Raw genomic sequence first — 12507 nt, forward strand, 5'->3', positions numbered from 1 at the left:
ATAATTTCTTCTCAACTATCTCCCCAGGAATGTATAGAAATGGGTGTGAAAGTTTCTTGAAATTGCTAGAGATGCTACGTAACAGGACACCAAGCAAGTAAAATGAGGTAGCTGAAAGTAATATAATTTATGGGTTTTTAAAATAGTAAATCTTAAAAATCCAGAGTGTGGGGCCTGGCACAATAGCATAGTGGTTAAAGTTCTCACCTTGAGGGTGCCAGGATCCCATATGGGTGCTGGTTCTAATCCAGGCAGACACTATTCCCATCCAGCTCCCGGCTTGTGGTCTGGAAAAGCAATCGAGGACGGCCCAAAGTCTTGGGACCCTGCACTCATGTGGGAGATCCGGAAGAGCTCCTGGTTCCTGGCATAGGATTGGCTCAGCTCCAGCGGCCACTTGGGGAATAAACCATTGAACGGAAGATTTTCCTCTGTCTCTCCTCCTCTCTGTATATCCACCTTTCCAATAAAAAAAATTCAGAGTGTGTTGTATGTTAACAACACATTTCATTTTTATTCTTTTACTTTGCCTGTGGGCTTGAAAGATGTAGAGAGGAAGACAAAGAGAGAGAGAAAATATCTTACACCCATCTGCAGGTTCACTCCTCCAGTAGCCACAAGGGCTGGGGCTTGGTCAAGCTGTAATCAAGTGCAGGAACTCCAGCCAGGTTTCCTACGTGAATGGTAGGGTGCCCAGCACTTGGACTCTTTTCTGTTGCTTTTAAGGGTGCATTAGCAGGCAGTTGGATTGGAAATGGAGCAGCTGGAACTTGAATCCATGCTTTGATGTGAAATGCTGGGAATAGAAGTGGCAGCTTACCCAGGTGGGCCACAAGGCCAGCCCCAGTACGCCTCGCTTTTGACCAGTCATGTTTCTGATTCTCCAGAGTCACCTGTTGCTACTGGCTACTATTCTGGAAACGCAGCTCTGACCCGCACCCTTCTGAGAAGAGCCAACCACAGTCAGCATGTCCTCCTCTATAAACACAAGATGACCTGTAAACAGGCAAAGACAGCTGTGAGTTAGAGACCAGTTTCCAAACCAGTGATTTCTGTTTTAAGAGCCTCTAAAGTCACCGTTTTTTTTAATTAATTAGACCTGATATAGGTATCACTTACACTAAATATTTGACAAGAGATTTCATTTATTGCAACAACCACGGGTAAATGTAGCTCTCATTATTTGATCACCATCTTCAAGGTAAGTAAATGGAGCTTAACAAAATTATACAGTTTTCCCAAGCACACCCAGGAAAATAAGTCCAGAGCCTGTGCCACTAACCCTTAAGCAAGCATGCCCAGGCACCATTGCCTTCCAGCCTGATGTGGCACCGATGTGACTGAAGAAATCGGCACAGGGGGCGGATGGTGTTTACAATGACCAGGCTGCTTGAATGCAGAGCTGCACGGTCTTAGAAAAGTCACTTTACCTGTGATGGCTTAGCTCTTCTTCCCTGTGAAATAGTGACAATGAGTGCAGATACCTCCCAAGGTTGTTGTGAGAACAGAATGATTTAATCTGAGTGGAAAGATTGGAGCCATACACCACATACTGTAAAGACATGTAAATATTTGCCTTATTCCTGTTATATATTTAAACAGGAAAATAAATGGCGTATGCCGCTTTTCTATTTTGCTATTTTATTATAATAATTTTAAAGTCGCTTATCCTAGGTTTCTTGGTAGACCAACTTGAAAATTAGCCAGTTGGTGCCTTCTTTTGTAATAGTTTTTTTTTCATGCTTTATTGCATTGGCTGATACTTCCAGTGACAATGATGTTTCTAGCAGATGAGACTGACTTTAGTACGACACCATCAAGTAATATGTTCACCACAGGATTCAGTCAATACTTACTGAGATGGTGAGGACATTCTATTCTAACAAAGCAACGTTAATAAAACAGTTTTTAATGAGAAAGGATAGTGATTTTTACAAGATACTCTCTGATATCTAAAGGTGATTATGACCTTTTCCTTTTTTTTAATATATATATTTTATTATTGGAAAGGCAGAGATACAGAGAGGAGAGACAGAGAGGAAGATCTTCTGTCTGAGGATTCACTCCCCAAATGGCTGCAGTGGCTGATGCTGTGCCAATCCAAAGCCAGGAGCCAGGAACCTCCTCCAGGTCTCCCACACGGGTGCAGGGTCCCAAAGGTTTGGGCCATCCTAGACTGCTTTCCCAGGCCACAAGCAGGGAGCTGGATGGGAAGCAGGGCAGTAGGGATTAGAACCGGCGCCCATATGGGATCACAGCGTGTGCAAAGTGAGGGCTTTAACCACTATGCTATCACGCCAGGCCTGACCTGTTCCTTTTAAAAATATTTTTTAAAATTTATTCAAGAGACAGAGTTATAGAAAGAGAAAGTATTCCATCTACTGGTTCATTTCCCCCAAATGACTGCAGCAGCCAGGGCTTGTCCAGGGTGAAGCCAGGAGCTTCTTCCAGGTCTCCCATGTGGGTACAGGGACTCAAGCGCTCAGGCCATCTCCCACTGCCTTCCCAGGTGCACTAGCAGGGAGCTGGATCAGAAGTGGAGCAGCAGTTCTCAAACTAGCACCTGTAAGTAATGTTGTCAGAGCGAGCAAACACAGGTTTAGCCTGACTTGCTACAACTCCAGCCGATGGAGTGCATTGTATAAGTAGATTTCCCAGGGTAAGTGAGATCCGAAACTTCAATTTGATGTTCTAATTTATTACTGGATGCTTTTACATGTATGTATATGAAACTAGTCTACGTTCCCCATGGATTGGCCTTATAGATGGAGTAGGCATGTTTCCTATCTTTTGTAATGTTCTTGAATATGTTCAATGACACAAAACTACTTTTTCCTCCAAGCCTATGAACTTGTAGACCCTGAGTCTTCAATGGCAAATCTTTTATTATCCCATCAGTTTCTTGCACAATTATCAGGATATTCAGATTTTAGATTTCTCCTTGAATAATTTCTCTTTTCCTAAGAAATCATTTGGAGTTTCATTTTTGTGTGTGTCAAGTGTCATGATAGTCTTGTAATTTATAAGCCCATTTATAGCTACTTTCAGATAATTTTTCGTGCTTTGGATATGACTTCCTTTTGTCATTTATTCTCTTTTAGTCATCCATGCCAAAGATTTATGAAATGCATTAGTTTCCCCAAAGAAGGGACTTGGGTTTTACAATCAGTAGAAACTTGTGTTGTTTATTTGACTGCTTTCCCTATCAGTAATTCTTACAGTTATTCTTGTCGTGGCTTCCCTGGGATTTATCTTGCTACACTGCTCATCATTTTTTAACATGAAGAATGAAGGATACATTGTCAAAAGAACAGAGACTGATATTTAGCAAAGAAAGTCACAAAACAGGAAAAGGTTCATTCTCCCAAGGGCAAGCGCACGTGTGGGCCCATTCAGATTGCTATACGAAAACTCCATAAACAGGTGGCTTCTAAACAACACAAGTTGGATGTCCCACAGTTCTACAGACTGGGGGTTTCAAGATCAAGGTCCTGGTGGACTCAGTGTCTGGTGTTGGTTTATTTCTCACATGTGCACAGCTTCTGCTGTCATCTGACATCATGGGTGAGGCGGGGGATTGCTGGGCCTCTTGTACAAGGGCACTAATCCCACTGAAGTGGTCCCTGCTCCTGTGACCTAATCATGTGTACAGTGACCCCAACTCCTAGAACCGTTACCTGGGCTGGCAGGATTTCACTATGTGAATTTGGGATCACAATGGGGTGTGTGTGTGTGGGGGGGTTGTTTGTAATGGCAGAATGAGTACACGGAAAGGTGACAAGCCCATTCATGGCTGTGAGTGGTTAGAATGTTAGTGAAGATCTTCACACACCCATACGCACACACAAAGCTGGCCAAAGACATTGTCCTTGAGGAAGCTAACAAAAAGTATCTGGCAAAGAGAGGGACCCATTTAATGCTGCTTGATTTCATTTTACCATATGCATTTATGAGCTATTCAGTAGATTTATTTCAAATGAAAGGACATCAAGCTCATTTTATTGCCCGCACACAAAAAAATTCCTAGAGTTGGAAAGACTCTCTAAGATGAACTAATGTAAGTTTCCTGCTTAATTTAAAGGTAAGTTTCAAAATTGGGAAGGAGAAGAGACAGTAGCGCTCTCAGGGGCTTGCAAGAGCATAAAGTCTCCAGTCTGGGCAGCAGCCCAGGGCCCTGGGAACACAGAGTGGCTGGGGGGTGAGGCTATCACTGTATGTAGCCACAACAGTGGCACGGGAGAGACTGAGAGCTTTCCTGTCAGAAGCAGCCTTTTGTTTTTGTCTCAAGATCCCTTATCTCTGTCAGGCTGTGTCTGCCTCTACTCACCCAACAGCTTGCCCGGCTCTGGTTTTTAGCTTCTGAATCAGCTCCGGCATCAGACAGCGTTCCTGTCTGCCCTGACTTTGACCTGCAACATACTTCCTCAGCACACCACCTCTAGCCCCAAAGCTGACCTCTTGACCACCTCTCTCCAAGAGGAACAGAGAGGCAATTGTATGTGCAAGCATGTAAATAACCGCCAAGTCCAAAGTGGGCACTGAAAGGTGGATAGGATGGCCATGGAAACTGGATTTAGGTAAGTGGAGGGAGGTAGTCATGAATATTTCACTGGAGGAATTAAGAAAGCAAGGTTGTTGGGGTCGGAGAGTATGAGAGGGAGCAGACCAGAAGGTGGCATTTAGACAAGGGCAGTATCAGGAGTACAGGGTTGAGAAGGGGCAGAGACACGGAACAGCTGAACAGGAAGATGACAGACAAGATACAGAGACAATGGTGTGGTTTCTTCACTCACAAAAAGGGGGAGGTCACATCCGAATCCGGTGGCAGATGCACAGAGATATCCGGGTAATACATTGCCTCGGGGTCATGGTGAGAAACCACCATGCATATCTACAAATGTGATCTCATTTTAAACTCAACCCTCCAACACATTACAGATGAGGCCTCCAAAGTTCACGGGGACTAGGCGTCTTGCTGAGGGCACGTAGCTGATAAGTGAGAAGGAGGATGGAGGGGGGGACAGTGAGACACGCATCCCTTCTTAGCCACACCTGAGATGGGAGAAGTGCGGCGAGGGGTAAGGACGGGAAAAGCAGCCCTTATCCATCTGCCTGCTCATGCAAGAGCCTGCAGCATACTCCCCTCATCAGTAGAGATCCTTGACTGTTCTACCAATCACACTGCCATTCCCTTAGTCCCGGCTCCGATGCTAAAAAACACCTGCATTTCCTTACCTGGTTTACCCTCCTAACCGCCACAGTACTTTTTTTCTCTCTTTGATCCATTCTCCATAGAGTAGATGGAGTAAGCTTCAAAAGACCTGTTCCAGTCTTGCCATCCTACAAAAACCTCTTGAGAGCTTCTCACCCCACTTCAGATGGCATTTATTATCCCCAAAAATGAACTACATGGCATTGGATGATCAATCTATCCCAGGCCAATTCCGGAAGGATCGTTTTAAAGTTAACCTCTCTTTTGCTTATATGGTCAAGTTGTATTGGCCTCTTCTGCTGCTTCTCAAACTCAGCATTCTGGTTCGGACATAGGACTTTGAACATCTTCCTTTGTCTGTTTAATGCTTGCATGCCTATCTCTTCTTCTGTCTTCATCTTTTCATCCTTTAGCTGCAAATGCAGCGGAACCTCCACCGTGATGCCCGTCTTCTCTGTGTTATGCCTACTGGGCTTGAGTGCCCTGTTTTATAGCTCATTCATAGGTAGAAATTTGCAGGAAAGCAGGGATTCTTTTTGCTTCATTGAAATCCATTTGGGATGAATGAACGAAACATAAAAACGGACAGAAAAAGAAAGGCATTGCTGAAGCCAATTTCCACCATGTGGTTGTTTGAATGGGGTACCAGTTTCTCTGGCCATCTCATCCTACACGCTGCCCTGTGTGGAGTTGGCTATGTCCTTCTTTTTCTTTAATCAGGGAGGAAAGCTGACCTAGACCTCTGCCGCCTCCTCATATCTGCCTCCCTAGCTATGGCCCTGTTCCTTTGCTGGGGGATTTCACAGCGCTGCTGGTGCCAGACACCTCCCTACTTCCTGTATACTCAAAGTTAGAACAGAAGTGTGTTTCCATCCAAAAAAAAAAAAGAAAGAAAAAAGAAAGAAAAAAGAAAAAAATTAAACTCAATGAAATAAATTCCGATGGGTCAAAGTCTTCTACGCTTTTGGGATTTCCAGAAAGTTGCTTGGAGACCGTGTCCTCATTTCTCCCTGCATGCCTCCAATACCCCATAAGCCGCAACCTCCGCCACCCCCAGCATCTCACAGGCCCAACCTTGACGTTGCCAGGCTCAGCAAGGGGGCACCCGGCTCTGCCCAAGGGATCTGTTTTTTTTTTTTTTCCCATGGAGTGAGTCAAGCTGGGCAGACAAATCCTGCTGAAAGCTGTTATAAATTGAGGATTGTGGACTGTTCCCGCTGAGAAGCACTCACAATTTATAAGGGAGAAAAATTGATAAACCCCTGGGTATCATTTCTGTTTGTTTGTTTTCATTTCACTCTGGGACCAGCTGTGAGAGGGAAATGATTGTAAACAGCCTATTAGCAAAGCTGCTTTGGTAAACACACCACAAGGGAAAGTCGTAAGCAGTTGTTACATTAACCAGGGCTCTCCACCTCGCTTTGAAAGGCACAAGAAGTGGAATAAAGCCTCAAGGTGCACTTATCTTGCCAAAAACAAAACAAAACAAGAAACACCCACATCCAAAGATGGCTTTGTGGGTATAGCTGGAACATAATGGTTCCGTAAAGTGTCAACCCATCCAGGCCTCCTTGGATGAGAAGAGTTCTCTGCCATCACGCATGCATTCTCTTTGGTAACTTCTCCTAAAGGACAAAGCATACAGAGCAACGAGCATTATGCTAGGCACTGCCTGCTTTGAGGGAACTCCGTAAAGCTCATGGAAAATCCGATGTGGGGACACGCGGGTGAAGGTGTCTCCCCAGAGGACTGCTATGCAGTCCTGCCTCACTTTTCATCCCTGTTTCCTGCCAGAGCAGGCCTCGGGAGGTTGCAGATGATGGAGAGAGTAGTCACACGTGTCCTGTCACGTGTGTGGAAATCCAGTTTGTGCTCTGGGCTCCCAGCTTCCTTCTGGCCAAGCCCATTCTTGTGAGGATTTGGAGAGTGAATGAGTTCATGGAAGATCTTGTTCTGTCTCTGTATCTCTCTGCCTTTTAAATAAATGAAGATGATGTGTGTGCTTAAAAATGTTTATGTTGTTGTAAAATTTTTGAAAGCTGTGCATGGAAAATTTCAGGAAAATGTATATTGCAAAAAACAACGCATGTATTTTGACTGTTGCAGCAAGTTAAACTTATCCTTATTACTGTTTTTTTTTAAAAAGCATATTGGGGCCCAGCGGCGTGGCCTAGCGGCTAAAGTCCTCGCCTTGAAAGCGCCGGGATCCCATATGGGCGCCGGTTCTAATCCCGGCAGCTCCACTTCCCATCCAGCTCCCTGCTTGTGGCCTGGGAAAGCAGTTGAGGACAGCCCAAAGCTTTGGGACCTTGCACCCGCGTGGGAGACCCAGAAGAGGTTCCAGGTTCCCGGCTTCGGATTGGCGCACATCGGCCCATTGCGGCTCACTTGGTTAGTGAATCATCGGACGGAAGATCTTCCTCTCTGTCTCTCCTCCTCTGTGTATATCTGGCTGTAATAAAATGAATAAATCTTTAAAAAAAAAAAGCATATTGAAACAGGCATAGTGACAGCAAGAGTGTCAAGCAACTAGAGCTCCAACATCTGTAATTTACTCTACCTACATTCCTGAAATAGCTGGTAAGGGGCCAGGCTGGAGCCAGGAGCTGGGAACTCAATCCTGGTCTCCTGTATGGGTGCCTGAGACCCAGCTACTAAGGCTGTCATCATTGGGTGCAGGGATCTGCAAAAACAGGCAGCTGAAATCCTGGATACTCCCACGGGAGACATGGACATCTTAACCAGTGCCTTCATGGCCAGGCAAAATGCCCACCCAGAATCTGCCTTTTAATTTCATGTTTTTGTGCACAAACTTGTTGAAGAATGCTCGTAGTAGAATACCCATCACCATGGCCACCCAAGCCCATAGGTCCGTCTGAGTCCTTGAGGGAAGCAGAAGAAGCAGAATTCACTTTGTCCTAGGTTAAATGAAGGACACGCGGAAGACATCAATTCTGCAGATAATCTTGAGCCATAGGGACAGCAGGGGAGAGCATGGGGAAGATGATTTCACAGAAGGGCAGATTTTCAACCATACATTGATATGTGATCCTAAATACAAATCAAGGATTTTACGAGAAAAATGTGGATGTCACCTAGCCAGTGCCTGGGTGTTATTATTGTTATTATTTTCTCAGCTAACCCAAGGTGAATACAACTGGCGTCTGAGAAACGCATCTAGAATGTACCTCGGGGATCTAGCTTCCCCTGCGGCAGCCTCACTTGGCTTGCCCTCCATCCAGGATGGGTAAACTCAAGTCCGTCTCTCCCCTGCCCCTCCTTCCCCATCCCACACCCTGGCTTCTCAGAAGGCGTTCCAAATCCAAGGCCTTGTGGGGACCCTGGAGACCACTGGAGACTTCCGCAAGGCCCAAGGGATGCCTCCTTCTCCTTGGTTGGATTGCAGACCCAACACCTTGGGGCCCAGGGAGCCTGGCATGACCCCGTGGCGCACTTGTTTATTAGCTGTTCTGCTGAAGTTCCATTCACTTATTTAAATAAACAACTTGGATCTCTGGTCCCAATGCCAAGCTTTCCCTGAGCAGCTCTAAATCAAAGGATGCTTCTGTTATATTTTATGACTTGGCTTTGCAAATATGAGTTAAAAGGAGAGAGAGGCCAGCTCTCAACTTCTTCACTGCCCAGCCTCAGCCATGCGGTAGTGGCTGAGCTGTCAGGAAGCTTGCACCCCGAGCCTTACTAGGGTTTTCCTTTTGCAAACCCCTTTGTTACTAAGACTGTACAAGGGCAGAAGAGAACAGCTGGCCATCTACCAAGAATGACCATTTTGGGTGAATCTGCCTGGAGGTTGGAGGTGGGCAAGGCCTGTTGGAACCCAGGTTTGGGAGCAGCTGAGTGCTGAATGAGCTCGGTGGCGATACACAGCTGATTTACCTCTCTAACTTTCAGTTGCTGCTGCTTTGGGTAAAATCCAGAGACAGTGGAAGTGCGTCTTCATTTTCTTGTACTTCTTCAATTCTGTGGCTCTGTGGCTTGATCAATTGCAATGCCATAGCTGGTTAATGGGATGCTACGTGCAAAATGACCAGGCAGCAGGAGCTGCAATGCTGGGAAGAAAGGGAGAGCGACACTGAGGGGGTCATGGAAGAGCTGGCAGTGCCTAAGGGATATTTCCAACCTCTAATACGTTTACTGCACGCATCGGGCCTCTGCATCCACAGATTTTGCATCTGTGGATTCAGCTGGTGGTGGGTTGAAATACTTGGGGAAAAACATATGCCTGTGCTGAAGACATACAGATGTTTCCTCTTGCCTATTCCGTAGTCGTTACAGCATCCCAACGACTGAGTAGCATTTACACTGCATGAAGCTTTGCAAGGAACTGGAGGTGAAAGGAAAGGCTAGGATGTGCAGAGGCTCTGTGCAAACACCATGAGGTTTTGCAGGAGGAACTTTAGCCACTTCAGATTTCACTGTGTGCGGGGAGCTCCCAGGGACACTGAGGCATGACCGGAGGCTGGGGAGGGGGCTGGACATGCAGAAGAAGATCTCAGATTGGGAGGAAGCAAAACAGATGGCACATGAGAGTCTTAGGAGATTGTGAGGTGCAGGGGCAAAGGAGGAGGAGGGCAACTGGCAGCTTTCTGGTTCGTTGGCAGCAAGATAAGCCGTATTCAAAAAGGCACGGGTTCAGTGATTCAGATACTTCCTTCATTTTGCAACATATATGAGTCCTTCATTTGGATTCCAAGCACTGGATAAAATTTTAAAGAATATTTTTAAGCCTTAGAAATACCTAAGAGGTATGCATATTCTTATTATGAAAATAATAGGTACAGAAATTAAAATATATACATATTTTAATTTCTGTACCTATTATATATACATATTTTAATTAAAATATATACAGATTTTAATTTCTGTACCTATTATATATATATTGAGAGAGAGAGAGAGAGACCTTCGAATGTTATGGATTTAATCTCTTTTCCTGACATGAGCACTGTTCTTTTAAAATTTCAAGTAACTTGCTCATGGTGTTTGTTATTTATATATTGTAAATAATCTCATTGTATAGTACATCTGTTCATTTATGTCTTTGCTTCCACTGCTACGTATATATAAAGGTCATCCTGATTCTAAATTGTGTGAAGGCATTTTTTTCTCATTTTTCAAAGTTTTCTTATTCAGTGTTTTTTCACTTGCAGTTTATTTAGCCTTCATCCTGGTATTTAATAACAATTCTTACAATTCTGCCATTTGAGGATTTATACCATGTATCTTTGGCCTTAAAATGTTTCTCTCTTGGTACATGCTAAATTGATTTCCAGTTCTTATTTTGCAGTCAATCAATTCTACTTTTCATTTGGTCTCAGTTTGGAGGATTTTGTCTTTCAATAAAGGAGCTTACATACGTACACATACTGGGTGTTACGTTGATATGTGATTTTTAAAAATGAATTTATGTGGGAAGCACAGAGGTCAAGAGAAGTGCGATCCACTGGTTCGCTCCCTGAAGCTAAGAGCAGGAACTCCTCCTAGGCCTCCTACGTGGGTGGCAGGGAACCAAGCTCCTCGAGCCATCCCTGGTGTCTCTCACAGACCGCTTTGGCAGGATGCTGGAGGCAGAAGCCGAGCCAGAGTTCAAGTCCAGGTCCTCAGGGACGGCACCCAGACGTGCTAAGCACTGTCACACCTGCTGAACATACATTCCCGCACTCCAAGTTCAGTATGCTCTTGCATTCCCTTTACTTCCAAATCACCTGTTGTGAATTGCTACTCCTTTTCCTTAAGCGACTCAGGAGGGATATGCTATTTTTGATTTTGTTGTAATTGATGGCCTCCTTGAAGATAACAAGGACCCAGTGCTTGGAACGCCTCTTTATACAAATCGAAGGCATTAAGTTCTCTTGTTTGATTTCATACTTTGCTATCCTCCAGGTTTTGGCTGGCAGATAAAGCATGGCAATAATTACAGGATTTACTTCTTTATGCTTGAGTTACCCCGATTCTGAAGTAGGCATGATATTAACATGGTGATGTTTTTGAGGAATTTGGGTGAGCTAATGGTTGGAGGCATTTGGAGTGAAGGCTGAAACCTGACAACTCAGCAGTAACATTGCAATGGTAAATAGAATTGAACATGACCTTTCACGATTTTAAATTGTTATTTTGACCCTACCGTGAAACTTTGCACTTAATACTCTTTCTAGTGCCATACTCCTGGGTTTGCATTTCAGGAAAATATGTTTTTAGTATTAAAATATTTGGGACATACCTTTTTTCTTTTTAAATTCACATTTGTTGAAGATTTATTTATTTTTGTTGGAAAGGCAGATACACAGAGAGGAAGATCTTCCATCCGATGGTTCACTCTACAAGCGGCCACAACAGCCGGAGCTGAACTGATCTGAAGCCAGGAGCCAGGAGCCTCCTCCAGGTCTCCCACACAGCTGCAGGGTTCTAAGGCTTTGGGCCGTCCTCGACTGCTTTCCCAGGCCACAAGCAGGGAGCTGTGTGGGAAGCAGGGCTGCTGGGATTAGAACTGGCACCCGTATGGGATCCTGGTGCGTACAAGGCGAAGACTTTAGCTACTAGGCTATCTCGCTGGGTCCCACAGTTTTTTTTTTAACAGTAACTCAAAGAGAATAGAGTCAACATAGCATTGCCTTAGTTTTGGAATTTATTTTAACAGATTCAGTGCTCACGTTAGTTCTTTTTTTTTTTTTTTTTTTTTTTTGAAGATTTTATTATTATTGGAAAGCCGGATATACAGAGAGGAGGAGAGACAGAGAGGAAGATCTTCCATCCGATGTTTCACTCCCCAAGTGAGCCGCAACCGGCCGGTGTGCACCAATCCAATGCCGGGAACCAAGAACCTCTTCCGGGTCTCCCACGCGGGTGCAGGGTCCCAAAGCTTTGGGCCATCCTCGACTGCTTTCCCAGGCTACAAGCAGGGAGCTGGATGGGAAGTGGAGCTGCCGGGATTAGAACCGGCGCCCATATGGGATCCCGGCGCGTTGAAGGTGAGGACTTTAGCCGCTAGGCCACGCTGAAGCAATAGGATTTATAAAGGGAGCAACTTGGTTTTCCACTTCACATTTCTTTAGAAAGCGGAATTTTCTCCTCTGGAAGATGAGCTCCGATGAGCCTAGACTGCTCTTGTCTTTAACTTTCTCATTGTATCTCCAGTTTGATAGGTAAACAGCACTTGCACTTTATCGTAATACCTATGCATTTGTCCTCCTGGCTTTGAGGTTGCCTTCTGTGGTTCAGCCAGGACTACAGTGGTGGAGGTTGAAGGAGGCCAGCATCATTAGCAAGCAGGCCCCACC

This window comes from Ochotona princeps, chromosome 17, assembly GCF_030435755.1.
Source record: "Ochotona princeps isolate mOchPri1 chromosome 17, mOchPri1.hap1, whole genome shotgun sequence".
NCBI lineage: Eukaryota > Metazoa > Chordata > Mammalia > Lagomorpha > Ochotonidae > Ochotona > Ochotona princeps.